Source organism: Sceloporus occidentalis, unplaced genomic scaffold (genome assembly GCF_023333645.1).
Source record: "Sceloporus occidentalis isolate IW3139 unplaced genomic scaffold, rSceOcc1.0.p SCAF_5, whole genome shotgun sequence".
Lineage (NCBI taxonomy): Eukaryota > Metazoa > Chordata > Lepidosauria > Squamata > Phrynosomatidae > Sceloporus > Sceloporus occidentalis.
In genome coordinates, this window is record NW_028316985.1 from 28,679,604 (window position 1) to 28,706,381 (window position 26,778).

The window sequence follows — 26,778 nt, forward strand, 5'->3', positions numbered from 1 at the left end:
AGCTCTCAGGGAATACGGCAGGATGGAGGAGATGTCACCTAGAGCTCCAAAATGAAATCAGTTTGTACAGGAACAAAACCTGGGACTTTCAGTGACTTTTTTTTTGTCTGGAGAGGCTCAAAGAGATTGCTAAACATTGATCTACAAAGTTTATCCTAAAGAAGTTCTTTAGGATAACATACCTACAAAACATTGATCTCTCAGGACACTATCTAAGATCAGTGATCAAACAACCTCAAAAATAGTTGACTGCAGATTGAAAAGTCTTTGTCTAACCCAGAAATGGGAAGCAAGCAGCCTCCAGATGCTTTTGGACTGCAAATTCTATCATCCTTAGCCAGTATAATCCCAATCCAGCCAACTCATCCCATTGGCTAGACCAGGATGGTCTATCAGTGGGGCAGCATTCACTCATTCAACTTATTGGGACATGGAATCTGATCATTATTGTTATATCCGTAAGAGAGAGAAATGTCCCCCGAGTTTATGAGAAGTTGAAAAGGTAAATGTAATGCTAATCCACGTGAAGGTACTCTATATGCATTCCAACAAATACAGGTCAACGAGGAACCTGCTTTGTAATGCCATTTCTCCTTCTATGTCTCAGGCTAGCCTACTTCACACTACGCTGTAAGAATAAAGTAAAACAACCTCATGCGTATTGCTTTTAGAAGATTTTTTTTTTTTTTGGAACAACAGGCAAATTTCACACAGATGATATATCTCTTAGTAATTTTAATGTTTGGACTGAATTATTACAATACTGTGATGTGATGTTGGAGATTCTGAATATATTTCACACTTGCTACATTTTTTGTTTATAACTATAAAGAGTTTGCATAGTTATAAATGTTACATAGCTAGCTCAAGGCAGTTTAAAAGTTTATATATATTTGGTGGTACTTCGGTGAAACACATTCCTTTTTTCTTTTTTTTTAAAGAACTTTCCATGTCACAAGCCAGGAATAAACAGATTTTAACCATGAAGACATTATAGTGGGAAAAAAGATTTAAATTTTTCTTCATTTGTCTGACTTCCCGAGGCAGAAAACAGTATTAAGCTGTCAATTTTACATCAATGTGACTTGTGATTAAAAATAATGGTTGTGATCCAATGGCAATTCCAATATGTATTTGCAATAAATTTTTTAGACTGTAATGGGGGGAAATAATGTAAAACAAAGAACATAATCCCCTGATGGAAGAAAGCACTCTATTGTAATCAGGAAATATGTCCAAAATGTATCAGACAATGGGCTTAAAAGCAAATCAGTATTAACAGAACTTCCTCATCATATATGGATATTACTTATACCATCCGTTCACTTGATTCCTTCATCAGTTAATGTTACAGAAATATGGTCATCTTAGCAATATGATGTCTATGTCAAGCCCAAAACCATGTATGGTTTTAACATCAAGAAAGTTCAGAGAGAAAGGCAGGGTTTTGAGAGTTAAGGTTGGATAGTACAACTGCTTGAAAACAGCTACTGTTCAGATCCTCTAAGCCAGATCATCTCCATGGCAGTACAGCCTCAGCAAGAATCATGCAGCTAAAGTCAAATTAATTATTTATAAATGATCCAATCCCATTATTTACAGCAAAAATCAAGGCTGTTGCTTCAGTGTTTCACACCAAGCAGTCAATGGGGCAATTTGTATCCAACACAATCCTGCTGTTTTAAACCTCTGGCTCCTGCCCTTCAAATGTTTTCTTCTTTTCTTTCCCAGTTGCATGGTCAAGAAGTTTACTTTAATTTAGCAACTTACCGTTACATAATTATATACTGTGTATTTGTTCCAGTCATTACATCTAATATCATCAGCTGGTAAAACTGACAAGGTTCAAGGAATGGTGCAGATTAAATTTCATACGTGAAAAATTTAGAATTAACTGGAAACTTTAAAATTAAGCTTTTAGAATGTTTGATTGTCCTGTTTTATCAAGTAACCTACCTTAAGAATGCTTTTGTCAAAAAAAAAAATGGCATATATCTAAATAAATAACCATGGAGTTTCCAAAGAAGATTTTCCAAAGGCACCAATAAGCAAAGAGGTATCACTCAGTACAGTCGGCCCTTCTTATACACGGATTTTTTATACACGGATTCAAGCATACACGGTTTGAAAATGTTCCAAAAAAGTATAAAGTTACCTTGATTTTCCTTTTTTTATAAGGGACACCATTTTGCTATGTCATTATATGTAATGGGACTTGAGCATACACGGATTTTGTTATACACGGGGGATCTTGGAACCAAACCCCAGCGTATAACAAGGGTCCACTGTATACATGTGTGAGATCATGCTACCACCCCTTTCCCCTTGGGCCACAACCCTAGTGCCTTCAATTATTATTTCTTGATATTAGATCTACTGTTTGTGCAGCAGCCAGCCAACAGCACCTACCTCAGCTGTACCCAGCTTGCGACTGCCGCCTTCTCTACCTTAGCCTCTCATGTGTGAATACAGCAGTAGCAGTGGCCCTGGCCTCCCTCTCACCTGCTTAACAGCAAAAGTATGACCACTGGCCAGCTGCATGATTGCTGCTCCCAGGGTGACTGGTTGCAAAGGGAGCAGTGACCGAGCAGCTTGTCGAACAGCAAAAGAAGCCTTTCACCCATGCTGGCCTTGTGGCAAAGACCAACACAGGTGAGACGCTTCTCATTTGCTGCTCAAATGGCTGCTCAGTTGCTGCTCCCAATGTCCCAGGTGCAAAGGGAGAAGCTTCTCCTCAGTGAAGAAGGGCTCTTCATCCTTCTTTTCCAGGATGGAGATGGGCACATCCAACTTCCCACTATTCCCCCTGATGAGGAAGGACTGCCAATACAAGAGAGGCAAAAGATTCTTTTGAAGAAGAAACCCCAGACTCTCCTCTCTCTCCTCCCCTAGAGAAGTGCCTTCCCTACACAGCTTCAAGTATGCCCACACACACATAAATATTGTCTCTTCTTGGCCTGTCCAATGAAAGAAATCAGGAGCAGCAGTGTAGTTCCAACCTGCCAGTCAGGTACAGGCAAAGCTCATAAAGCTTAAACAGAGCCCCAAATTTGAAGGTTCCGTTTTTCTGTTGTATCTCCCTCACCTTCACCACGTAATCCAACTCCTCATTTTGTCTTTCTCGCATGCCAGTACTTTGAATTCCCCTCCCCATCACCCCCTTCTTGCTCACCTGCCCTCTGCTGACCCCTTTTCTCTCACCACCACCACCAGATTTTTCCACTGCCCCCACTTTGGGAATCACTATACTAGAGAAAGTGATTCAGACATCTTGAATTTACTTTTATAATTGTTGCAGTGCCTAAAAAATAAAATGAAATCATTGCATAAAACACAAAGAAACAACTACAAATGTCTAGTTCAGTGTTCAAATTCCCCATCTCCCATAAAAATGACACATTTCCTAAAACTAAGCCTGATTTACAGCAACTGTGTCACAGCTTGTTAAAGTGAAATGGAAATGGGAAAACGCTCTTCTCTCAGACACCAAAAGGTATGTCCATACACAATAAATGTCAAACCAAAGTTTTATTTGCATAAACTGATGTACTATGTGCTGCTGCTGCTTCTGAGAACTAGGGTGCTTCCAAGTGTATTTCAGTTTTGCACTGCCAATTTCTCTGGCTGTAAGTAACATAATCTTATCAACACTGGCAGCTCAGCAACAGAAGAAGAATTAGTGACTGAATAAGATTTTCATCCTTGCTATTATACATGAATTGAAAAGCCAAACTGTGAAACCAAATCAAGTAACAACAATCAAGAATCCATGCTGCACTTACATAAGCCAAAGGATGGAAGTACATACGCAACACCCTTCCTACCATCTGTCTTCACCTTTATGGGGTTACAGGATTTGCATGTGTATTTCCTGAGTACAGCACTGCTGCCAGAATTACATCCTCTCATTGTTTAGTATTTGTCATATACTGCTTTGTGAATGAAGCATTGCATTCCCCCCCGCCCCCCAGCATATCCTCTTGGGTAGACTAATCATATTTTGACATTTTGAGAGAGATTCTATTTTACCATCCACTTGATGTTTCAGTGAATTACAGGTAACCCTATTAAGACAGAGTCTTGTCTAAAGGACTCTAGCAGGATCCAAAATGGATGCAAGAAGCTGCCCTGTTTTATGTCAGAACACTGGTCCATCCACCCCAGTATCATCAACTCTGACCAGTAGTGGTTCTTCACGTTTTAGGCAGGATTTATGTAAATGATTTATGAAAACAGTATGCAAATAAATGTGGGTCTTCTTCTAAGTAAATGTGATAGGATCTCAGAGAACAATAAACACCTAATCCATTCCCTCAAACTGTAATCACTGGCTGAAATTCAACAGCAGTCTTTGGTCTCTGATTGTTTTATCCTAGTTTATAGCATATAAATGTGGAAGTCTGAAGCCAGCTCCCAGTAGACAATGTAACACTATATACATCAACACAAAACTATTCTGTAACAAAAGGCCAGCATCTGAAATATTATCTCACCCAAGACGAACAATGTTGTAAACTTCCTGGATTTTAGTAAAAACAACAATTTTGAAACCCCATCCCTACACTGTCATTTTCATGCCACATCTTTATGCCACTTGAACCAGGACATTCTGATTTATTAATATGACTACTCTAGAGTATCCAACTGAAGAAATATGACATTTGCATTTTCATATCCTGAACTTTTATTGCAACAACTGTGTTCAGAATCTTGAAGAATGTGGAGATGATTCCCAATAACTATAACTATTCTGGATCAACACTGAAGGGAAGAAAACAGCCTACAACGTAATTATAGGACAACACAAATAGAATTAAATTAGATCCCCATACCTTCCAACTCTCCCTTAAAATTGCTCTCCAAGGGCCAGTGTTAGTGTTATAAGAGCAAACAGAGTTAGAAACCCCATGTTTTCCTTCTAACATCTACTATTCCAAACAAAACCACTGCTAGAAATACAGATGAGTTGACTTCAGTCTTGTACAGTCTACAGTTGTTTCCCATGATCCATTAATGTCTTTTAAATGTACAGAGCAAACATGCACACTCAAAATCTCTTAAACGTATGGCAAATTTATTTGCATTTAGTGACCTTGAATATAAATGTATACCTAATGTAAGAAACACTTTGCAAGAATAAGTCAAGATTTCCTAGCCTATGAGATGTGGTAGCTCAAGTGGTTAAGATACTGACTGCTGATTGCAAGATCAGCAGGTTGGCAGCTTGAGGCCCAGGTGCCACATCATGGGGTGAGCTCCCATGACTAGTCCCACCTTCTACCAACCTTGTATTGAGTTCAAAGACATAGCTATGTTAGTCTGTTTCAGCAGAAAAAGATATAAAGGAATCCTGTAATACCTTTTGAGATCAGCTGAGAGAAAGAAATTTATAGCAGAAGATTTTTTAGACTCTGGTCCACTTCATCTTTATTTAAATAATTTTGTAGTTGCACAGTGACTGCTGCTCATCAGCTTCCAAAAGCACCAGATACCACACACAGAAAAAAATGAACTCTCAGCCTAACGTACCTATGATTCCAAGCCCAAAAATTAAGGTACTGGTGAACAAAGAAAAGTGGAAGAATTAAAAGATTCAGAATCGCTCTGTTCTAGTTTATACAACTACTGCACAACTTTCCCAAAATGCTGAAATGTATTCCCTCAGCAATTATAAGCTCTGATTTTTTTATCCATCATATAACTATGATCCTAATGATTAGGTGTGCATAAAACACTAAGCCAGAACTCCTCAAATCACTTGAAGGCAGACAACAGCAACAAATAATAAATCTTCCTGTAACTCAAATCTAGTTTATGGATGCAACAAAACAAGATTCAATTAAGTGACAAAAGGTTTTTTTGGTAATAGCATTCCAGTTATAAAAAATCATCTTCAGATACAGATGCCTGATATCAACTTTGCTATGTTTTGGATAACCAGTCAGAAACACTTTCCCAGGCTTTTAAAAACAGTTTCAATATTTTAAATATTTTAAACATTCTATCCATTAATAGTACTTTTCTCTGCTACTTACATTTAGGTTTTCCAAACTTGCATTTACATTTTGCAAATTTACATTTAGGTTTCATAAACTAAGTTGAATTCATCAATTAAAGCAGCATAAATGGGTTAAACATTCAAAACAGCATCTCCATCTGCACCTTGAAGTAGTGCAGTCCATTCTACCATGTTAGCATTCTGCAATCTCATTCTACTAGAACTGGTCTCAGACATGAACCAATATCTGCAGGCTGTGGATTTTTGTTGTTAGCTTTGACAAATTATACAGATTATACTAATCCTAGTGGATATTTTAGAAGCACTACTGAGGAAGAAAGTTCTGCCCAGTTAATAGTTTCCTATCCCTCCTATACCCACCTTCAAGAGTGAAAACAAACTAGAGTTAAAAGAGAACCTCCTAATGTTCCTTCTAAATATCACGCAGTACCAGGACCGCAATAAAAATACTGTGAATGGTGTAAGACAGAAGGAGATGGGGACAGCCCGGCATTACCTTTTGCAGCATATGCCAAGGCCAGTACTCCAGTCAGTGCTTCAGATCTCTCTGCCAATCCCTCTCTCCCATCCACCCACGCCATCCAAAGTCAGACAGAACAACAGCAGCAACTTAGGCTTCCCCTTTCAACTTGCCAATTACCTTAACACAGACTTGGATGTTCCACCTTCCCCACAGAGCAGAACAATTCTCTGCTCTGGTTATTCCAGCCAGAATTTCATTTTAACAAATACCACAAATCATGTCATACTGTGGAGAAGTATTTAAAAATGAGGTTGTGCAATGTGAGCTCTTCCACTGCATGGGAATGAGCCAGCATCTACCTAAATTAGGCTCTTTAATTTTTTTTTCATTTAGATTATCCTAAATGAGGCAGCTATGCCGTTTCTTTGGAATGCAAAACTACTTCCCACTAATTGGAGATTCCGCATAAATGGCAAAAATAATGTAATGCCAAAATCAGTGTCCTAATAAGAGAATGGTTTAGACATTTTTTTCTACATGAATTATCAGCTCTGTTTCCTAGAAAGTAATAGTAAGCCCCTAGCTCAGCTAAATTGAAACCAAATCCATTATGTGTAATGGAGTTACAACACATTTTATTTCTGTAGATTGATAGAACAGAAATTTTCTTGCATTACCTTTTACATTGTTTTTATAAACACACAGGAGTAAGGTAATAAATAATACTGATAGCTTCCAATACAATAAATTAACTTGTAAAAACTCTGTATAAAATTTTGACTGTGTTTGATAACCCAATCTTAGTATCTCCCTTTTGACTTCTTTAACTACTGCCTGATTTCTACAGCATGCTCTTTAATGTGCATACCAGTTTAAAAAGCATGCCAGTGTTTGAATTAGCTTATATAACAGGATATAAAATGTCATAGCAGGTTTTGTTGGAATGATAATGAGAAGAATTTGTATGCACAATGAAACAAAGATGCTGACTCCTGTGCCAAACATTCATTTGATGGCAATACTTCAAAAAAATTATTCCTTATAACAACTGCACTGTCATATCCTACAACCACATCCCAAGAAACCACCCAGCTGGGCTCAATAAAGCTATTTTCCGATGTGCTGTGTACACACACAAACACCCATACTTCCCAGATGTTCTCTGTGTAAAACATTTGGTTTCAAATGCATAGCAAGTCTTTCCAAAAAACCATTACATTTGTTTAATGGACTCATACAGTTCGGCTAAAATATCCTGGAGCAGACATCTGACTGCATTTCTACTCTATGAGCTCCATCTGCAAAAAGCACAAAGAGCAAATGAGAATGCTTTACATGATTTATGTTGCCTTTATGATCAGCCAGTTCATAAAGCACAAGATTTGCTCAACAGACAATAACACAGACTGCTTTCAAGTGTGTCATTAAGCCATTTTTCTGTTTTAAGAAATATTTTCCATGAAGCAATGGGCCCAATTCTGAAGTAATGGGATCACTGCAACTAGGAGCAAAATTTGACTCAAAAGGCACCACCATGAAAGCAATTTCCTGTTTTCCTCTCTTGAGGATGTCCAAGACAGATAAATCCATAATTTCTATGGTGACAGACTTCTTTCCATCGGAAGAAAGTTGAAGGAAAGCAAATCAAATTACATAATGAGTTATTACTGTTAATCTCATTCATCCCCACAGTAACTGTGTGAGGCAAATTACTGTTATTACATTACAGCTGGAGAAGGAAATATAGGGACAGTTATTTGTTCCAATAAGCACATGTAAAAGTTCTGGTTCAGTTTTCCTACTTAATAATAATAATAATAATAATTTATTTTTATCCCACCTCTCCCATCGGATCGAGGCTGCTTACAACATCATAAAATACAACAAAACAAAGTAAAATCCATTATCCCTCCCTCCAAACAACATTATAATTTTCCAGTAACAACAATAAAGCATCAACTAAATTATTAAAACAGTCAAGATTGGCATCTTGAGTTATTCCATATGATGGCCTGCGTTAACGGGTGACCAAGGGAGTTATTCCGGGAAGGCCTTTCGGAAGAGATCCATTTTGACAGCCTTTTTAAAGCTGTCAAGGTTGGTAATGTTTTGGATCTCTTTTGACAGGCCATTCCATAATTTGGGAGTGGCAGATGAAAAGGGTAACTGTAACCCACCTGATCTTCTTTGGCCAACCCTTCTTCTACTTGCCATGATACTCATCCCATATTTATTTTAATCTACAGTATATCTACTGTATTTTCTGGCGTATAAGACTACTTTTTAACCCAGGAAAATCTTCTCAAAAGTCGGGGGTCGTCTTATACGCTGGGTATCATCTTATAGGGCAGGTGCAGAAATTTCCAAGCCGGACTGGAGAATCTGCAGTTGCCACATATGTAACTGAAGGGTGGAGCAAACTTCAGGCATCCGGGACGCTCGAGGTATGAAAAAAAGAGCCGTGTTTGCAATACCACTCTGATAGTCTTGGAGACAGAGAGGGCTGGGCAGGCAGGGAGAGCTGACCAATCCAAGCAGGCTTTATATACAACAAGTTTTCCTGTTAAGTACCTGCATGTCATAAGCATTTGAATTAAAATTACCATATTGAAATTAAATCTGATGTTTTTTTTAATTTTTATTTAGTTTGCATTGGAAGAGGGGTAGTCTTATACGGCGAGTATATCCCAAACTCTATATTTTAACTGGAAAAGTTGGGGGTCGTCTTATACGCCTAGTCGTCTTATACGCCGGAAAATACGGTATGTATAGCTATGAGAGCCAGAGTGATGTAGATGTTTAAGTACAGCACGCCCGCGTCATACGCGGGCGTGCCTTACGCGGCTTGAGCATACGTGCTCAAGCCGCGGGGTGCCCGCGGGGCGGAAGGGGCGGTGCGTCCCATTCAACTGAATGGGCACCTGCACCCGTTGCACCCAGCGCGCCGCCGCACCGCCGTGCACGAGCCCCATTGTTTACAATGGGGCTTGAGCATAGGCGGAATTCGCCTTATGCGGAGGGATCCGAAACGGATCCCTGCATAAGGTGAGGGCCCACTGTATTGGACTATAACTATGGAGACCAGAATTCAAATCCCTGCATGGCCATGGAAACCCACTGGGTGACCTTGGGGAAGTCACACTTTCTGAGCCTCAGGGGAAGGCAATGGCAAACTTCCTCTATACAAACCTTGCATGATAGGTTCAGTTCGCCTTGGGGTCACCATAAATTTAGAATGACTTGAAGGCATGTAACACCAACATGTATATCTATATTAACTGTATCTATATTTGTATCTATAGCTACAGAGGCATATTTCATAGTTAGGAAACCTTTTGAACTCCAGCCCTTAATTTATTTGTTAATTACATTTCTATCTACATTCCTACAGTGTCCTCAAGGCAGTATACTGGGCATTTCTTCTCTGCACTATATTCTCCCAACCATCTGATGAGGCTGAGTAACTACCTCAAGATCACCCAGTGGCTTTCATATGCAGTGGGTCCTAGAATCAGGATTTCCCATGTCCAAGTCCAAAATCATTTGATGAAATGAAGAGATACATTTTAAAACTTCTTAGAGTATATAAAACCACTTCTGAAAGTGTTGATATGCCATGACATTGTCTGACAGTATTAGGGAAATGGATGGGATGAATAAAACAAAGCTGGTAGTTATAAAAATTAAAAGAAACCTAAGTAGCCAGTTGCTCATTTTACCAGGTATAAGCACAATTTACTCTCTCTTAAGGTGTGTAGTAGGCTCATTCATCTCAAATATTCAGATGAAAATATTATGAGCTTTCTTTAAAGAACAATCCTATCAACTGGTGCCCTGTGCAATCCTCATGTCTAGTCCCCAACGTAAGCCCAATCATGAATCTTTTGTTTGTGGTAAAACAGAGATGAAGTTTCCACATATGTGTCTAGCATTGTGCTTTGAAGTAAGTGGGCCTCCCATCACAGGTTGCAGAGTTCCAGCCATAAAAATAAGCATTCATAAAGGAGTGCCCCAAACCAAGTCTCTATAGGTCACAGTCTACAAACCAGATGCATTCTGTGAATTACAGAAAGAAAGCAAACCAGACGAGATGAGAGGAAATAAGTGAAACTAGGTAAAGAATAAAGAATGCAGTCCAGCCAACACCAAAAAGCACCTGTAATCAATTGCATCACATTCAAGAGAATCAGGTGGATATAATAATTGAGGGGTAAAGTAGAGATGAGCAACATCAAGTCCATACAACTCCCCTTCCAATCAAACAGCTTTTCCTCTAGAATCCAGTCTTCCATAGGACTCATTCCTCCCCCATTAAATTTATTTTATCTCATACTAGAGGCTGATTGGAAACAAGAACTCACCCTGGCTCTGATGCCAATAAAGACTTTCTCTCTATTGCAGGCAGGGGAGGCATTTGGGGAAAGGGGTCACTGTTGGGGAAGACATATCAAAGCCTGACCAATGCTGTGATATTAAAATCACTCTCCACAGCAGTCACGTTTTTAAAAGCCTAAATGCAGCACAGGGGGCAACTGCAAGTCCCCTCAAAAAGCTACTCTCCCCAGATTTAATGAGGCTTATTTTTTTTAAAATAGGGGAAAAAATCTTAATTGTTTCAAATATATATTTTATAGCCTAACTATAGTGCAGTGAAAGATTCCATGAGGAGACAGCATGTGTGCATGTATGTTAGCGGATGTGCATGTAGCACAATGTGTGTCTGCATGTAAATGGATGTAACTGTGTGTATGACTATATGAATGGTATCTAGCCAGTTATGTTAGGAAGCACATTCCAGCAATAGTAGCTCCATACACTTTGGTCCTGTTCATTGCTGGCATGTGGCCACTGATATAACTTGCTGTGGGCCAGGTCTACCTGAAACTGAGAAAATTCTCCATTCCTTGGAAAAGGCTGAGACAGAAAAAAGGCCGGGAAGTGCAATATCCACTAACAGGCACAAACAGAAGCAGATCTAGGCTTGAGTGACACAAGAAGCTTTTCTCTTCAAGAAGGGGTCAAATCAGGACAGCAATGGACAGGACTGATCTGATAGCTCTTGTATGGTAAAACAAAACATTTTAGTCACACACATATCCCTCTGAAGTGAGGGCACTCCTTTAAGACAGAGATACACAAACATCCATGGATATTTCCACTGGACAAGACCGTTACATCAGGCTGCTTATGTTTTAGGAGCAGGATGGCAAAAACACATGCAAATTAATTACAGGCAAAGATGTTAACCAATTCACAATTGTCCATTTGGGACATGTTCTGGATTCTGAATACAGAAAACTCCCAAATGAAAATAAAAATGTGGACAGCAGCCTTGGAAGAGAGGATAGGGTCACAGAAGATATTTTTTCCTCTTTCCAGGGCTAATCTGGCTATGGCACTTAGTTCCTTGGTATTTCATTTCCCCATCGATAAAATTGTGTACTGTATTGTACTGATGCATTAAAACTGTGCTTATACTTCTGAGGTTCTCTTTTTCTGCTTGTTAAGGCACCACCAATATGCATAATATTGTCTAAAGTTCTATTAGTGAAGGAAGAAAAATCTGACCAACAAAAGCAAACAATCTAAATTCTCACAGCAGGCAAGAAAACAGAATGGAGAAAAAGGGATAACCAATACAAAGACATAAATGTGAACATCATTATTTGAACTTTACTCCTGAATTAAAGCTTTCTGAAAAGAACGGTCTGTTATATGACAGCCAGGTTATTTAAGAAATATTCCTGCTAGGATTTTATATTACTCATGTATAAAGGCAGTATTAAAATTATTGACTTCCTAGCGTTTTGCTAATGCTACATCTTTTGAAGTAATGAATTGAAAATGTGAAGTAGAGCAAGGTGAAGATCAACATATTCAGTTCTTACAAGCATATTGGTGCTTTACTGTAAGCCTAAGCAAAGCTGATCAGCACATTTTAATAATATATAATTATCATTATTTACATATTTCATGAACACCATAACTATCTAATTAACAAGGAATACATAGCATTTATTGAAATTCCTATCCTCAATATGTGAAGCTTGAGCTGAAGATTCTACATGAAGAAATGGAATGAAAAGCAGTTTATATGTATGTTTTCATTGCTTCAGTGGAAAATAGCCCCTAGACCATACTCCTAGACCGTCCCAAGTTGCTCCCTCTGGCTTTAGTCACAATTAAAATGTATCTACATCTATGAGGACTAAACAGTTTTACCTGACCTTTTTAAAAAAGAAAAGAAAAGAAAAGAAATGACTCTTCACTTTTCTTAATGCTTCTCTATTTGATAGCTTGGTAAAATAATATACACACATACCTTAAATCAACAAAGCTTCTAACAGAAGCTCCTTTTCACAAAAGTTTTTTATTCCCACTTAGCCCCTTTTTCTCCTCAACTTCTATCAAGTTGGAGGTTTTCAAGCAATGTTGGCATTGGATGGATGGAAAAGGACGTCTGGAAAAATAGACTTTCAGTGTTGCGTTGCAGCACTGTGTGTGTAGTAAACAATGCAATAAAGCTTGACCTGGGGAACAGCAGGATTCTACTCTAACTAATCCTACTGCAGCCTTGTGTGCCTTCCTACAACAGGTAAGGTAAAAAGCAGCTGCCTCCAGAATCCCTTATTTAGCACGCATGAACAGTGGAACAGAGAGAAATGGGAAGAGCACATAAGGAGACTGGTGAAAAAAGAAGTCATTCCTGCATGTATTTGGGGGGAAAGCTGTTCAGGTGGTGTCTAGAAGGTTGAAAATGGTTATGTTGATGTATGCAAGGCTTACCTGACCTGCTTATTTCATTTCTCATATGCATATTGTAAATTTTGAATACAAAATTGTTGAACACATCGAATTGTTCTTCATCTTTTTTGGTGATATAAAAACCTATCCCTCTTGTTTTCAATTATTTTTGCCTCTGGCACCAATTCTGTTGTTAAAGAAATAAAATCCAGGAACACATCTACTTTGTTAACTACAGTATATCTTTATTGTCTCTTACTGAGTGGGAAAGATGTCTTGTATGAGTAACATATGCATGATTCCTAAACTGATATAAATACAGGTATATACCTCTATTAATAAAGTAATAGTAATAAAGTAATAAAGTAAATCCTGGACATGACTTCTTTAACAGAAAACCTGATACCTGAGGCAGAAATAACATGGAAGGAATAGGGGCAGGTGTCCACACCAACAAAAATAAGAACAATTGAAGATGTCTCAGGGCAAAATAGACAGAAGGGGAGTCTTTAAGTCGCTCCTTCTGAGACAGATTGGGGCCATGGAAACCACATGTTGTGGCCCTAATCTGTCTTGAGGCCAGCTGAAAAAGGAGTGGAAAAGATCTGCTCCTTTTTCAGCCACCAAAAAGCCATCTTTTCCCATCCTGCAGTGGCCCTATGGCAGCTTCAGGATATTCCAACAACATGTGGCATGTAAACACCACATGTGGCATGTAAACATCATGAAACCGTCCACATCTGGGCAGCTTCAAGATGTCTTGGAGCATGTGGTATCTAAATGCCACGCCCTCAAGCCACCAGGAAGCCAGCTTCTAGAGCCAGTCTCTTCCAGCTGAATGTGAATCTTTATTCTATACTATCCATAAGCACATATGAAATGAAACAAATTGATTGAGTGAACCTTGCACGAGCAAACAAAAACATTTTGAACCTTCTAGAAGGTTCTTCCAAAAACTTCTTCCAAAATGCATCTGGAAATGCCTTCATGTTTCTTATGATTTCCATTTTGGGGAACTTCGGCCCGTTACAGACGGGCCTAAAAGTACGCACTCTGCGCATACTAGGGTTAGAAAGGAGCGTCCTTTCTGGATGCTCCCAACCCTAGCACGCGTGGAGCATGCACAAAATGGTGGCGGCCGTTCCACACAGTCGCCGCCATTACGATGTCATGACCGTGCTGCCTCCAAACGAGGTGGCACGGACGTGACGTCTTTGCACTGCACGAGGGTGCCTAGAGTGCCCTTTCCGCGACGTAAGAAGGAGCTCCGAAATGGAGCTCTTTCTGGGGTTTGCGTCGCTGGGCGCAGCCTTTACATGGCTGCGCCCAGCGATGCAGAGGAGAAAGGGGCCAAGCGGCCCCTTTCTCCTCCTCCATGCCGTCACCGGGTGTCCTTGGGGCTTGAAGCCCCAAGGACACCCCTTTCCAGGCCGCAGGGAAGCAGACTTTTGCCGCTTCCCCGCGGCCTGGAAAGCGGCAGATCGGGGCCTCAGAGGCTGCCGGTCTGGCAGCTGATGCCCCGATACAGCGGGGAAAGGGGCGGATGCAGGCCGCCCAAACGGGCGGTCTGTAACCCGCCAGTTACACAAGTATGCCTTTTTAACATGCTATAAGAATAGCTGGTGAGGCAGACTTATCTACTTTCTCCTTTTCTCTCTGTTTTTCTCTCCATCCATGCTCAGTAAGGAATCCCGGAGGCAGCTGCTATTTATGTTGGCTGTTGTAGGCAAGCACATACAACTATAGTGAAATTGGCTAGAGTAAAAATCCACTCTTTCCCACACAATGTTTGGTGGAGACACACTGCTGCAATCTGACACTGAAAATCTGTGTTTCTTCAGCCCTCCTTCATCATCTTCACAAGCTGTCACTGCTTTCACAAGAAACAAACTTCCAGCTAGATGGAGGAGAAGGAAGGTGAGAAGCATTTAAGACTTTGTTTTTAAAAAGGAGTTTGTCAGAAGCTTTGTTAACTGAACCTACTTTCTGCCATTTGGGGGCCTGCAGCCAACACTGTCAACACCTAAGAAACAGAGAAAGTTGGCACTTCATCCCAAAGGCAGGTCACTCTATTTGTTTGCATGTGAGATGTTACCAACCTAGATATATAAAAAGACAGAACTAGAAGCAAGCAATAACAATCCTGTCAGTCTCTACCCTTCTACGCTTTGGCCTAGGAGTTACTATCAGCCCTGGTCCTACAATGTCTCAATAAACAAAAACAACCCAAGACCAACTTGCAAACTTGTCAAATGACATTCATTCTCAAAGAATCTAAGTTGTTTAATGTCCAGGGAATGCATTTGTATCCATGCATAGAGATATCATGAGCTCAAACAACTCCCAACTATTCCTGATTAAATAAAAATCTAAATAGCCAGGAAGAAACAAACTATGTATGATCTGCATACCTTTGCCAGGATAGAGATGTTAAGATTCCAAGTGCAGAAACCCAAGATCTGGACTGTGTTGTGTGATTCTAATCTTAGCTATGTATTATTGAACAGTTGCCTTTTTCTCTTAGCATTTCTCTGACAACCATGAGGAGAACACATGGCTCTCCTGCTTCTCACTCTATCCTCATAACGATCCTATGAGGTAGAGTCAGCCTGAGAAAGAGAACCTGCCCAAGGTCACCCAGTGAGTGTCATGGCTCATGACAGACTTGATTTCCCAAGCCCCAGACCAACACTGTAACCACTACACTACACTGGCTCTCTATGCTAGGTTTGGAACTGTTCAGATTTCCTCTCCAAATATAAGTCCCCATTTTCTAAGGGGGCATCACATTAAGGAATGGATAAGTATGTCCCAAAGCTAGAGGGAGGATTCCTGTTGTTGCAGCAGATAAAATTGTGAGATATTGTTGAAAATCGTTTTATATATATCTTTTCCTTTAAAAAATGGCATTAGAAGGATCAGGTTATGTGGTCACACTTCTGCAGCCATGAAATTCTGAAATAAACTGTCTATATTATCTAAACTGATGCTATCTGAGGATAGCTTTCTATTCTGATCCCATTAAGAACTTTTTCTACAGCTGCCAATTTTTTAAAGTAAAAAAGTAACCATTCACAAACATATTTTATTCTTCTAGTCCAAATGTATAAGAACAAAACTAAATATCCACATTTGTACTAGATTTAGGACTTTTATTCAATCTTGAACCAGTGAACATGTTAAAGATTAGTACTGTGCCTGACATCAAAGCTAGTAATAAATGTTTATCCCCTGGATATTTGAGATATAACCAATATTAAATAACATAAATGTATTTTGTGGACAATTGGTACATGTGCTGGTTTCTTTTTATGCTTTGCCGCAATATGAACATTAAACAGCTTTGTACTTAGCTAGCTGTATGGAGGCAACCCCCTCCCTTTAAACTGTTAACTAAAGGTTACTGAAGGGTCTCTATATGTATTAAACATCTGGAATTTCTTGATGTGAATCCAAGATATTTGATCAGTATTATGGGCAACGATAATACTCCCATGGAATATCTCACCCAGCCCCCTAGTGTTCAGTGTCTGGGATCTCCTAATTTATACAAAGTACAGTGCAGTCTGTGCAGACATGGTGATAAATATGTGCTGCTCAAAAGCAGATACTTCACAAACTATAACTTACAGATGCTCAGGGCTTTCATGTGGGCAAGACAAAATGAGAATCCTGTGCTTGACTGCATAAGCGGAGTTCAGGAAACAACAAAAGGAAATCACATAAATAAAAACCTTGGTACACTTGTGGTTTTATTGAACTGGTCATCAAGTACTGCACAGATGCATTTATCTCACTTTGTAGCTTTTTTCTATAAAAAATAGCTATTAATAGGACAGGTGTGTGTGTGTGTATGTGTGTGTGTTAAAAGAAAAATCATAATACTAAATGGAGACAGACAATATCAACATCTGTTAAAAGGATGAGCAGAAGCAATATTGGGTATATTTACTATATCATTACGATAAATATATGACTAGAATTCTGTGAAGAATAAACAATCTCTGTCAGGAACTGCTTGTTCCCAAAAGCTTTATCCGGCATGTATGGTATGGTAACAAAACGTAATTTTATATATGCTTTCAGATATAATCTTTTCCATATGCCACACATAATGTCCTAATCTTGAAGTTAATGATATAAAAAAAACCACACACGGCTCAGCACAAAGTACATTAATGCTACATATCCCTTTTATTATGATTCTTCTCAAATGATGTTTTGAAGCTGTTAGCAATAACATACTACAATGCAATAATACTTTTGGTTGAGAGCAACTTGGCAAACCATGAACTAAATTCCACTGTGAATTTTACTTCACACAGCCAAAATTCCTGACCCTAAAAGCCACAAACTAAAGTCCAAAAAACACATACCAGACCCTACCCTACATTCTAGACTCACCCCCCACATACATACTACATATCAGCCACAAACATTTCAGACCACTGACCTGTATTTTCACTTTCTTTACTCTTCATATATACACAAACCCACCCATCTGACCACCAACAAACTATTCCAGTTAATAAATAAATAAATCCCACACTATTCAGACCTGTTACTGCTAATTCCAATTCTCTATCCAATGGTAAATAAATCAAGTCTTAGTTAATTCAACATTCTTTTCATCCCAATCTAATCTCTCAAACGTTCAACACTCTTTTCATCCCAGTCTAATCTCTCAAACCTTTCTTTTTTCATGCCAGTTCAGTTCCATTTATCCAATCATAGTTCTCTCCTACTTTTTTTAGTTAGACCTTATCTAGCCCATTAAACTCACTCTGCCCCCCTTCCCTCCCTCCATTATCCTGAAACATCTAGATGGACACTTTGCACTAGGATGGGCCCCAAATAGTACACCATCCTCCTGCTTCTTTCTATCACCTGTTATCTTTAGAAAACAAACTGTATTTCAATTATATGATTGTTATAGGTCATTTTTAAAGGTGGAAACAGATACAAATGTGCATGCAGTACACGAACATGGCCTACTTTGTTGTCAACTGCTCCCACGTCAACTCCAATTCATGGTGGCTCCATGAATGAGATACCTCCAAGACATCCTATCCTCAAACACTCTGCTTGGGTCCTGGAGCCCTGGTGGCACAGTGGTTAAACGCCAGTATTGCAGCCATTCATAGCCACAAGGTTGTGAGTTCGATCGCAGGCAGGCCTCCAGGGTTGACTCAGCCTGGCATCCTTCCGTAGGTACCCAGATTGTTGGGGGCAATTAGCTTACACATTGTAAACTGCTTAGAGAGTGTTTAAGTGCACTGATAAGCAGTATAAAAATGTAGAATCATAGAATCGTAGAGTTGGAAGAGACCGCAAGGGCCATCCAGTCCAACCCCCTGCCATGCACTTGCTATTGCTATTGCTTTTGGAGACTGAGGGACATGGCCTCCTTGATTGAATCTATCAATCTAGTATTCTGTCAATCTAGTAATCAATCAATCTAGTCATTTTAGCTTCCAGGAAGAGTTTGGATTTGATCTGTTCTACTACCCATTTGTTTTGTCTTTTGGACCATCTACGGTATCCTCAGTGCTCTTCTCCAACACCACATCTCAAATAAGTTTATTTTCTTTCTATCAACTATCCTCACTGTCCAATTCTCAAATCTGTGGGTAGTGATGGGAAATACTATGGCTTGGACACTACTAACGTTAGTGTACAGTTATAAATCTTTGCACTTTAGAATCTTGTCTACCGGTAGTTCTTTCATAGCTGTCTTTCCCAGTCTTAGTCATCTTCTGATTTCTTGACTGCAGTCTCTGTTCTGATCAATTATTGATCTGAGGTACGGGAAATCTTAATCCCTTAATCATATCTACAAGGGAGTCAAGAATATAGTTTCATGCATTTGAGAATATAGTTATGAAGGTATGTATGAACATTGGAACAGAGTTGTTATCCACATTTATTTTATTTTAAAATTACATAATGTGAATTCTCTGAAGAATTTCTTAACCAAAGGTCCATAAATTATGTCCAGGTTTCATAGTCAAATATTATTTTTGCTGGTTTACAAGTACAGTTGGCCCTTCTTATACAGAGATTTTTAATACACGGATTCAAGCATCCATGGTTTGAAAATGTTCAAAAAAAGTATTTCAAATATCAAACCTTGATTTTCATAAGAGACACCATTTTGCTATGTCATTATATTTAATGGGACTTGAGCATCCATGGATTTTGTTAGCCACAGGCGATCTTGGAACCAAACCCCAGTGTATAACAAGGGTCCACTGTACATAATAAAGGTGCTTCATAATGCAAGCAGTACGCCTTTTCCTTTCCATGTAACAAATGAATTGTCACACTGAATTCTACAGAAGAGCACATTGTGAAAATGGTACTGTTTCCCATAAGATAGAGTCCACTGCGGATCTCTTTCTACACTGGCCCACTTCCTGAACAAAGCACAGTAAACACTATTTCCAAAATTCAAAATCAGGATTGAAAATGTTAGGGGACACAGTATTTCTCTCCTTCCCAAAGGAACACACACTATTTTTTTTTCTTTCTTGGTTGAAGTGGCTCCCTTTCACAATCTACTCCTCCTTTCCTCTCCTCGTCCCTCCTCTCCCTTCTTTTTTCATCAGCCTTTTTTGTTTCCTTTGTAGAAATGGTGAGTGATAGAAGCCTACTGCAAGTGAGACTGGAGAACAGAGAAATGTACAGAAGAGGGAGATTTGAAATTGCTTTTTGCCTTTTCCCACCACATCAATTTATACATACTCATCAATTTAAAAAGCAAGCCTTTCTATTGGAAAGGAGCTTGGAAAGACTATAGTCTCAGGGGGAAGGGTGGGGATTGGGGCTTCAGTGGTAGATGACAGTGCTGGGAAAGAGAAGCTAAAGAGATGGGGCAGGGAGCAGCTTTACACATGTATGGGAAACAAAACTAAAACGTATTACTGAGCAGAGCAGAGAATGACTAAAACAGTATGGCCAGAGTCCCACCCCAATCTTCCAATCAGATTTGCAATGTTTGCAGATACTCCCAGAGGAGAGGAGAGGAAACAAATCCTTTGTGACACCATTCAGAAATACAGAGCAGATTATTTTCCCTCAAAAAATCTATTCCTAGTTTTTCTGGTAGTCTAACTTAGCTATTGTAATGCCACCTCCCTCTCTGAGCTTCCTTGCTTACCAAGAGAAAAAGATTTTCTTGCCCCATCCTGTTGATTAATGAGTTAGTTGGAGGCTATGCTTGACTTTGCTAGCATGAAGCTGGAAGTCAAATATATGCAGAACCAAAGGGAGGATGCATAATAATGAAGATTTCCAGAGTGCATTCCTTTCACAATGAGACGTTAAGAGCTCTATCAGAATGGAAAATCAAACCACAAATGCTATCAGTGTTCCTATTAAATGAACAGTTCTAATTTAACAGTCTTGTAAGGAAATAGTAAACTTATCTACCATCGTAAAAACATAAAGTAATATTATTTGCAATTGTCATGTTCTGCTTCTCTAGCTGTAGCATTAGAAGGAAAGATTTAACTTAGACTGTTCGTATGTAAACGTTTTGCACACATACAGTCTCAACATAAGTAAGATACTAACAGACTGAAGCAGCACTGGCCCTCAGAGAAATGGTCATCTGTTGGAGGAAACAAGAAAGGTTCTCCTTATACTATCAAAAAAGAGAAAAATTAAGTAAACTGATACAAGTTGGAAATGACTTGAAGACACACAACAACAACTAACCCCTGCCCCATATTGGAGCGGATTGAAACAACACTACCAGTAGCTACACTGCTGCTGTGACCAGGAGGAGAGAAACAATGAACATGGTGACAACTCCTAGTTCTGGTAAACAAAATTTCTTATCTGTATATACAGTAATTGATGTAGCCTATGGAACAAGAGAAGTGCTTGTGCTATGTCTGGCACACTGGCTTCTGTTGATAATTCTGCTGTTACTAACAGATACTGAGGACTTTGGGGCTGTACAGACCGGCCATTAAGGCAGGTCTACTGGCAGAGTCGGGGTGTGGAATCCACATGACACATGCCCCCAGCCCACCCCCAAGCCATCCGCACCACATGGCGCGTGGTGTCACGGTGCTCCTCTGGCACTGTGTCTACATGACGCAGCACCAAAGGAGCGGAGAAAAGCTGCATACCAGTGGCTATGGTGCCTTTCCTGGGGCATAAAAGAGCCACTTTTTGCGCCTCTCTTTTAAGCCACGGAAAGGCATGTAGTTGCCGCAGCCCCAATCCAGCACTAAAAGGGGCGGTCTTTATCATGTGAGGCTGTACTTCTGCTAAAACAGCACTGTTTTCACAAACGCTATAGAAGCGGGGTTGCTCTTTTCCCTATCAATCTTTAGGGAACCTTTTCAGCATTGCAACCTTCATTCATGCTAACAGCTTATCACACAAAACATTATCACACACTATCTCCTCCAAAGTATTGTCCCCACCTCTTTTCCTAGTTTGTCACATAGAGAGAGAGAGATGCCTCCCACAGAAATATAAAATGAAATGAAAGCAGTCTTGACATTTAGAAAGCTCTTTTTTTTCCTTTTGTGAGATGGCAGCTTACCGATTCAGGATAGACTTGATTAATCACTGGCAGATGAAAGCCACCAGCTAAAGTGGCAATTAATCTGCCAGCAATTAAGCAAATCTGAAGCTCAGCAACAAGAACAGCAGAACAGGGTAATGAAATAAATGTTTTTTTAACCGACCACTTACATTTCCAGATGTGTGTGTATGTGTGCAAGAAAGACTCCAGAACAAAGCCATTTGGCTGCAAAAGGAGAAGGGACAGTGACCAAAGTTTTTCCTTCTCTGCTTCTCTGACAAGCTCCAGTGGGGCAGTCATTTGCCAGTGGAGAGAGAGAAAAGGTTTCATCATTTCTCAGTTATTTGCTAATTGAAAGGAAATAAAATGTTCACTCCTTCTCTTTCTTCCCATGATCACTGGTAAACAAAAGGCATTTAACCACACTGAGCACTCATGGCCCTCCAAAATTGGCATTAAAGCAGAATTGAATTATCACACTGCAAATGGCAGCAGAACAATAGCAGGAAAGGAGATCATTAATCGAGTTTTTGCATTAATGAAAAGGAATACTTTCCAAATGGTATCCCACTGGGAGGACAACAGAAAAGGGTGACATTAAGTGATAAGCTCCAGCCAAAGACATGATTATTCTGCTCCAATTGTGGTTTACTGTCTCATGTGATAAAATTCTTAAACTTTTGAAGGCACAAATGTTTGGAATGGAGGCTGTCCCAGCACAAGGTGTCTATAGTCCTCTAAGCAATATGTTACCTAGTCATGGGTTGCTGTATTATTAAGTAAACAAGTTTAAATAATGAAGTGTTGCCAACAACAAACTAAATATAACCTCTGTAATCCACCTTACAGTTTCACAGTCACTGCATCAGCTAAGACTAGAAAAGTGTTTCAGATTTCTAGAAGCAAGTATCAAACATTTAGGCACTAGTTTACAGAATTGAAAAAAATATTTCAAATCCTTAGATTCTAATTTTAGGAACTTGTGCAATGAGGCAATTGGGATTTTCCCAGGCCTGATGTAAGCACATTTTGAAGAGTTTTTTAAAAAGAAAGAAAAAGTCAAGAGTAGCCCATAAATTATAACCCTAGACTCCTTGTAAGACAATGCAAATTTTGCATCTAGCATCTGTTAATTTAATGAGAGTTGATGTCTTTTAAACATAATGGAGCAAAGTGTTATTTAATTTGGGTAGCATCTTTTTTTAACTAGAAAGGCTCCGTTCAAATTTATAGCAGCCAGAGATCAAAAGTCATCTGACAACCCTGCCTCAAATTTTATCTAGCAGTATCTGACAAATCAGTTAAGATTCCATTGCAATATGCTGCACAACTAAACTGAAGTTGTTAATAAAAGTATTTAAATAACTCCAAAAGGGCAGAATACCAGAGATAGTTCCAGGTTTGCATGCTGTTGCTATATGGTTCAAAATATTTACAGGCTGCTGTGTAGGAAAAAGGTTACCTAACTCAGTAATATGACAGCAAGCAAATGACATAGGTGGGAGTGTGACCCTGGGATTTCTGATACTTAACTTCTCTTTATTTGACAATTTGCTGTGAAGTCACGATAGGAATGATGCAGGTCACATTGCTCCAAGAACCCCCTCTGCTGGCCACAGTACAGAGTCACTCTGTTTAAAGCTTTGAATGATGCCATAAATGCTGATGACTATGGGGAACAGAAACAGAGAGCAAAGAAAGGAAAGAAACAGCCAAATGAACTCTCAGTGCCCATGCTTAGCTTGAAACCTTTGCACTGCATTCCTCTCTTACAGATGAAATTGGCAGCCTATGTAAAAAAGATGTTCTACATATTGAAGGGAAAAGAGGAAAGTTTCAAGAAACAAGTATACATCTGACACAGAGTTAGAGCAACCAGTTACAATCAGTTGCACAAGACAACATAAAAAGGTATGAATGTGTTTTTAGAAATGAGAGAAGAAAAGCATGCTATCATACGCAGTGCAAGAACATACTATCCTATGCCATGGAATGTCTTCTTACAGTGTGAAACTGAACAGAGCATTTTTATTCTAGGAACAAATACAGTAGATGAAATAGACAGAGATCTGATATAACTGCAGTCTTCTGCAGTAAATCCCACTATATTCAGTGGGATTTATAGCCAACTAAGGGATGCATAAGATTGCAGCCTTAGTGATCATTCCTTCCACTTTGCATATTTGGCAGCATATACAAAATTGCAAGTTACTGAAAGGAAACACAATACTGTGGGATTAGCATTATATGATTATAATATATGAGGTAACCTGAAAGTTTTGCTAGTTTGATATGAATGAAATATGATACAGCCCATGCAGTACTGTTTAAAAAGACACGCTCTCAAACGGAACATGTGCTTTCATCTCTGCTCTCTATTCAGCCATCCTCTTCATGGTTTCATAAAATGAAAAAACACATAAAATAACATGCACATATAAGATCTTTAGAGTTTTTAGACTGCAGTGAGACATTCTTTTTTTTCATGCTTGTAACTCATATTATTGGAAAGCTGCATCTCTTAAGTGTTCTTATGCAGATGCAGTTGCCAAATACTGTATAGAATCACCATTACACACAGGCAGAGCACGTTTTTTCCTTTTATTATTTATTTTCTTGTTTACTTCATTCTTTGGCTCAGAATAATTGCTGAATAAGCAGACAAAAGGGGAACGTGGTTGGTTTTTTAAAAAAATGTAAGTTACTTAGAGCCATGTCTTCCTCTTGTACTAAATCTCCTTCAAATCAACCACACCACTTTAAACAACAATGTAAGCTTGGAGCTCCTCGGGAAAGCATTTGTACATGTGTAACTGACTCAAATGCAGAACCCACGTATATTGGCACACAGCCCTTCTAATAGACATTCATGGCATAAGCCTCTAGCTTGTTATATGATGAACTATGCACGATGAACCCAGGTTATACTGTGCTACTAAGGAGTCTTGTAACAAAAGAACGACAGAGTTGGACTGGAGTTACAGTACACTGCAAAGTACAATAACACAGTATGGTTGTTAACTGGCAGGCACAGATGAGCCAAGTGGACTCTAAAACTCACTGAGGTAGAACAGCAACATCAATGTGTTTGTTTATAGGGGTCAGTAAAGTTCATGCCACGGAAGCTAGCAACAAATTGTTGTGCTCCTTTAGAAAAAAAAACCCAAAAAACTCTAACCTGAAGGACATGTTCTGTTTAGCTTACCAGAAAATAAAGTGTGCTCACACTCTGAACAAACAGTAAAGGGTCTGATGTGAGGGAAGGGAGACAGATGATGCCAATTTACAAACAAAACAATCCTAACTCAGGCAACATACATCTGGATTCCATAAGAACACTTCATTATGACTTCAGAGTGAGATTCAAAATAAAGTTCTGCGTCCACAAATACTTTGGGAGAGTTCAGACGTCACAAACAGCCCTAATGAATTCTCAAAAGAGAAGAATAGACAGAGAACACAAAACAGCTTCTAGGATGCCAAGAGAAAAGGCTGCAACCTGAGATATAGAAAGGAAAAGCGGGAAACTTCAAATTGGGGGTGGGAGAGATTTAAGTCACAGAATCACAGCATCTTAAGAGCTGGAAGGGACCACCTACTCCAACCCCTACCACCCAGAATAGGCAACTCAAGGATTTCTGGAAGGTGCCCTTCCAATCTCCAAACAGTATGCCTTATTTATCATTTTAAACGGTTGCATGTTTTAATTAATATGTTTTAACTGATGTTGCTCATCTGTTGATCTGTTGTTGTTACTCGCCATGATCCATGGGGAGAGGCACAGAAGAAGAAATAATAATAATAATAATAATAATAATAATCTATTTAAATACCTCTGAAGATGGTATCACTCTCCCATGCCCTCAAGGGATGCCCTAAAGAATCAGTGACATGGTTGAACCCTTCATGAAGGACCGTTGTCCATCTGGGGCACCTGCACCAGTGTCAGGAGCTGAAAGGGACCTCAAGGACTCATCTAGTCCAAACCCCTGCCATCATGAACAGACAACACAAGGATTTCTTAAAAGTGCCCATCCACATGTCTTCTTTGTCCTTTTAAGCTGTTTCTGGTTTTAATTAATATGTTTTAACGGATGTTCTTCATTGGGGATCTGTTGTTGTTCCCCACCTCAATTCATGGGAGAGGCAGGTAAAGAAATAAATATTATTATTATTATTATTATTATTAATCAACCTGTTTAAAGACCTCGGAAGATGGAGTGCTCACCACCCTCCCAGGTCCAAGGCTTGAGCGTGCCATCAATTGAGGATGCCCTAAAGACGCAAGGGCATGATTAGACCCTTCATGAAGGACCACTCTCCATCTGTGGCATCCCCAATGGTGGAGGAGCTGGAAGAGACCACAAGGCTTGGGCATGTCCCGAAGCAATGCTCTAAAGAAGCAGTGACATACTTAGACCTTTCATGAAGGACCATTGTCCATCTGAGGCACCCCCAACAAGGGACCTCAAGGGCCACCTAATCCAACCTCTGCCATGCAGGAGTAGACAACGCAAGGGCTTCTGAAAAGTGCCCATCCTGTCTCTAAATAAGGACGACACTGAGGGTGGAACACACTCCCTCAGAGGCTGGGGGAGCCTTCTCTCCTTCTTTTGGAGGTCTTTAAACAGAGGCCATCTGCTTGGAGGTGCTTTGACTGCCTCTTCCTGCATGGCAGGGATTTGGACTGGATGGCCCTGGGGGGGGGGGTCTCTTCCAACCATATATGATTCTTTTAAACTAGTGACCGCCAAACTTTGGTCCTCCAGGTGTTTTGGACTCCAGGGGCTGCATCTATACTGGAGAGATAACCCGGTTTGGTCCCGCTTTAACTTGTCGTCTGGCTCAAGGCTATGGAATTCTGGGAGTTGGAGCTTGTTGTGGGGCTCCAGAGCGGAGCTCCGCTCTGGTCCCCACAACAAGCTCCAACTCCCAGAATTCCATAGCCTTGAGCCAGAAAAAGCGTCAAAGTGGTGCCAAACCGGGTTCTCTCCCCAGTGTGGATGCAGC

At 39.7% G+C, this 26,778-nt stretch overlaps 1 protein-coding gene across 1 annotated transcript in view; it reads right to left on the reverse strand.

Annotated features, from left to right (window-relative positions):
- NUAK1 (NUAK family kinase 1) overlaps nucleotides 1-26,778 on the reverse strand; it is a 78,243-nt gene that overhangs the window by 50,725 nt on the left and 740 nt on the right. The gene's annotated exons all lie outside the window — the stretch shown is intronic.